This window comes from Cetorhinus maximus, chromosome 23, assembly GCF_964194155.1.
Source record: "Cetorhinus maximus chromosome 23, sCetMax3.hap1.1, whole genome shotgun sequence".
In the NCBI taxonomy this organism is placed as follows: Eukaryota; Metazoa; Chordata; class Chondrichthyes; order Lamniformes; family Cetorhinidae; genus Cetorhinus; species Cetorhinus maximus.
The window spans coordinates 55,055,881-55,061,057 of NC_135901.1; the positions used below are offsets into that span (position 1 = coordinate 55,055,881).

The following is a 5,177-nucleotide window of genomic DNA, read 5'->3' on the forward strand; positions in this document are numbered from 1 at the left end:
TAGTAACCATTGCCTTGAGTGGTATTGGTGCTGAATAAAAACTTAACAAGTAGCAGCAGAAATAGACCATTTTGTCGCTCGAGCCCCTCACAGTTCCATAAAATCAGAACCAAGGTAACAATCTTGAGGCCATTCAGCCCGGGTCAGAGGAACAGCGGCCATTCAGCTTTTTGATGCTGCTTCGCCATTCAATAAGATCATGGCTGACACAACAGAAACCCCGCGCAGCGAGTTAGCCAGAGGGACTTGTATAGAATTTCTAACTGTGTCCTCATGCTGCAGTTCTGGATTATGCTTTGCAGAAATAGGATTGGGCTGGGATATTTAGGAACACCGGAGAGAAATTGATCGTGCAATAGAATCTCTCATTGGGTCCCATCGTGCCCTCGCCAGCTTTTTTCAAAGAGCTGCCCAGTTAGTCCCAAAATCTTTCTCTTTCTTCATAACCCAGCAGCTTTTCTATTTCAAATATTTGTCCAATTCCCTTTTGAAAACTCGGAGTTAAGGAAAACAATATTGAAAAAGGCGCAGGACCTTCAGCAGTGTCCATGCTCAGTGTGTGAAAACTAACAAAGTTTCCCTGGCCCATTCTCGGCATGTTATTTTATTCAAAATATATTACAGTTCATATAGTATCATAAAAATTTATTGAGACCCCATTGACCAATCTGCCACCAAGGAATCATGCCTGACCCCAGTGATCTGTGAAAAATGTAACCAGATCAAATGCAGCCACTAGCGGGCGCTCCAGTGGCGCAATCGGTTAGCGCGCGGTACTTATAGAGCAGTGCGATCAGCGGGCTATGCCGAGGTTGTGAGTTCGACCCTCACCTGGAGCAGAGGTTTTACTGGAGCTACTACATGTGGAACCACATTTGGATCCGAGATTCTTGAATTAATGGCACGGTTTTCAGCAGACAGCATTGCAATGACAGAGCATAAGCGCATCCTCGACCACCGTACTAGTTTATTAAATTCTGTTACACAGAGTTGTTGTACAGGAAGATCAACAGCGACTCATTTACCATCTCCGCGTGGTTTTAACTTGTTCTATTTGACTAAAAACGTTAAGAAAATCATGTTTAAATTGTTGCATTTCCACCACTGATCACACAAGATAACACCCGGCTGGAGGTGGTTAGTTAAAACTGCTCCCCAGGTTCCACGGTGACAGACAGTCTGCTCCTTGATGCAGTTCCTGATACACGCACGGGGAAAGCAGATATCACCTGACTCATGAAACGCGCATAACATCAAGCTGACCTTTGGCACCAAGCTGATGGTGTATTAGGCCTGTGTCCTCAGTACCTTGTTGTCTGGCTGTGAAACATGGACGACTTACAGCTATCAAGAAAAGAAGCTCCACAATTTCCATCTGCGCTGTGTGCGGTGGTTATTGGGTATCTCCTGGCGGGACACAATCAGGAAGCGGCAGTCCTCTCAAAGACAGAGCTCCCAAGTCTGTTCGGCTCATCAAACAGAGGGAGGTTGGATGGCTCGGGCCCGTTTACAGGATGGAAGGTGGTCACATAGCTAAGGGCCAGGCGGCAAGTGAGACGTCCAAAGCTCTGCTTGTATGACACTCACAAGCGTGACATGGAGGCCCTAATTAGCGATTATCAGACATGAATTTCACTCGATGACTACAGGGGAAGATGGCGGCACTTCCTGTGAGCTGTTGTGCATCACCATGATGCCCATTTGCTACAGCGGCTTGGCAACAGGCGCCAAGACTAGAAACAACAACCCATAACATCGCTTTTAGCTTCATGTGAGGCACTTGTGATGGAAACTGCCCCTCAAGGATTGACCTCCTCAGCCATCAGAAACTGTGCAGCATATGGAGACAACCCATCTGAAATAGATTTGTTTGATGTGTGTCCGTCATCTTTCATGAATGGAAGGATGACGAAGATCATTGTGAAATTCATTTGCAAAAAATATGACGTGTTTCACACACAAACACACACATACACACACACGAACACAGCCAGACGCACACAGACGCATATGCACACACACACATACACACACATAAACACATACACAAGCACGCATCAATACATACAGATAAACAAACACGCACGCGCAAACACAGACAGACACACATACACGCACACACAAACACAGACGTACACAGGTTCAAACAGACATACAGGCACACATGCACAAAGACACACACACAAACACACGCACATACACAGACACACACATATAAACGCACGCTCACACAGACACAGAAACACAGAAAGACACACAAATAAACACACACAAGAGCACAAACACATGGACACACATGCACACATACAAAAACACACACACATGCACACACAGACACACAGAGACACACACGCACACACCACACGCACTGACACACGCCGACACACACATACACACACTCTCTCTCTCACACACACACACGCACATACACCCACAGAAACAGGCACACACACACACACATACACACACACACACACACACACACAAACACAGACGCTGACACAAACACACACAAACGCACACAGACGCACATGCACATTCACGCACACACACATGCACACACAGACACACAGAGACACACACGCACACACCACACGCACTGACACACGCCGACACACACACACACATACACACACTCTCTCTCACACACACACGCACATACACCCACAGAAACAGACACACACACACACACATACACAGACGCTGACACAAACACACACAAACGCACACAGACGCACATGCACATTCACACATATACACATGCATAAATACATTCACAGACACACACTGATACATACAGGCAGCCATACATGCACACACAGACACATACAGTGAGAAAAACAGACACAGACATACACAGACGCACACATACATAAATGCACACACGCACAAAGATACACACACAGACACATGCACATACACATAACCACACACGCGCACACGCACACACACGCCAATATGCCATCTTGCTCTAACGCCGGAAAAACCGCATTTCAAATTATTATTCCCCTCTTGACGACCTGGGTGGCTCCGTAGCACTGAGGAAAATGTTACCCAGTATCTTTCAGGTGGTATCATGAGCCAATGGCACCCTGTTTCTTGAGGTGTAATCGTTGCAATGGTTGTATTAAGGGGCCACCTATCATTCAATTTCGAATGGAAACTTCTACCGTTATTATTAGTGGAAACCTTGTGCCTGTCAGTTTTCAATAGGAACTTTTATCTTTTATTGCTGAAGTTGACGCTGCTGCTGTTAGTTGCTTCAATGAGGCCTCTTCATGTTTTATAATACAAAGCATTTATTTTCCATTTTGCTGATACAAAGACTTGCATCTTCGAATGTATCATCAGGACCTGTCCCTCTTCTCCCCAGACTAGTCCATATTTCATTTGTATATTAAATCCAGGGACAGTTAGTGTCCTCGCTGCACAAACCCATATCTCTGTTTATGTTACAGCAGGTCCTGCCTCTCCAATCACTGAAGTAGCCCATATATATGTTTATAACGTACCAGCCCCAGTTACTGTTATGACTGTACTGGTCCATATTTCTATTTATATTACAGCAAATCCTGTCTCTATTAGTAATTCACTAGCCCATATCTCTATTTATATTACACGAGATCAATGTCTCTGTTAATACTGAACAAGCAATGTCTCTATTATGACTGCACTAGCTGATATCTCAGTTACTGTTACAGTAGAGCCCGCCTCTGTTATTGCTGCACTAGCCCATATGTCTCTTTATATTGCACCAGGTCGTTTATCTCTTTATGCTACGCCAGACCCTGAGTCATTTCAGATAAGATTCCATAGATTATACAAATTAACTAGACAGACAAACCAATCCAAAAATGATTAGAACGGTCGGGGTGGAATTTGTAAAGCTAACAGTTAAAAACCGTAGAAAGAGAACGAGAGTTTCAATCCTTTCCAACAATTGGAATAATAAATCGGATAATTTCAGGTGTGTGAATATCATGTCAGGTAAACGTACAGGATCATTTTTTACGTCGCTTGAATACATCATCACATATTTGAGGTAAATATCAGGAGTTTCTGTGAGATGCTGCAGTGATAATTTTCCAATAAGATGCTCGTCATTCTCGATGTGATTCTAATCCCTGAGTTCCTCAGGGCAGTGTTCCGAGGCCCAGGCATCTTCAGCTGCCTCATCAATGTCCTTCCCTCCATCATCAGGTCAGAAGTGGGGTTGTTCGCTGATGATTACACAATGTTCAGCACCAGTCATGATTCCACACATTCTGAAACAGACCATGTCCAAAAGCAGCAAGACCTGGACAACATACAGGCTTGGGCTGATAAGTATCAAGCTACATTCGCGCCACACAAATGCCCGGTAATGATCATTTCCAACAGGAGAAAATCGAACGAGATAAGCTCTAGTGCAGTGCCAACTGGGGCATGGCTTATTGTAACTTTAGCCGAGACCTGCTTCAGTGCAGTCATGACTTAGATAGTGCCAACTGTATTGTGGCCCTCGTCCAGTACATTAACAACTGTGGCTGAGCCAATTACAGAAACAACTGAGAGATGACCTTCTCTAATATGACCAGAGACATGTCCTAGTGTAATAGAGACAGAAACGGCGTCTAATTTAATATGAAAAGAGACAGTGCCAAATGCAGTAATAATTGAAACAGCGCCTGCTTCATGTGATGTGAGCAATCACGGTTTCACTGGCACCCACTGGTCAAACTTCGCTATTGCAGGTGTTGTGAAAATGTCGATTCCATTTACTGTTTCTGAGATCAATGGTTTAAAATCAGAAATAATGGAAAACTTAGTCGGCAGGATTCGAACCTGCGCGGGGTAACCCCAATGGATTTCAAATCCATCGCCTTAACCACTCGGCCATGACTAAAAACTTTGGCGGAAGGCCTGTATTATTTATATGAAATCATACAATAGTTGCAGCAGAGAAAGAGGGTCTTCTGCCCGCCCTGTCACTGTCACAACGCGACCTTTTCCCCGGAACCCTCCAATTTATATTGTCCCTCCTCGTTCTCCCTCCCAAACTGGGAATGGAAGAGTGAGAATGAAAGAGGAAGAGAAGTGACGGGTTTTGTAGATCCCAGGGGAAAGAGACTCCAGGATCAGTTCATTGTGACAGTTCACACAGCAACAAGAAAACAACATTCCCTGAGGAGGGCCAA

General features: G+C 44.7%; 2 non-coding genes across 2 annotated transcripts; one reads left to right on the plus strand and one right to left on the minus strand.

Annotated features, from left to right (window-relative positions):
- The first annotated feature begins 744 nt into the window (after positions 1-744).
- Positions 745-839, plus strand: trnai-uau (transfer RNA isoleucine (anticodon UAU)). Its single transcript has 2 exons — positions 745-782; positions 804-839. It is a non-coding gene; the product is annotated as a tRNA-Ile (tRNA).
- Positions 840-4,803: 3,964 nt separating this feature from the next.
- trnas-uga (transfer RNA serine (anticodon UGA)) lies at positions 4,804-4,885 on the minus strand. Its single transcript has one exon. It is a non-coding gene; the product is annotated as a tRNA-Ser (tRNA).
- Positions 4,886-5,177: the final 292 nt, after the last annotated feature.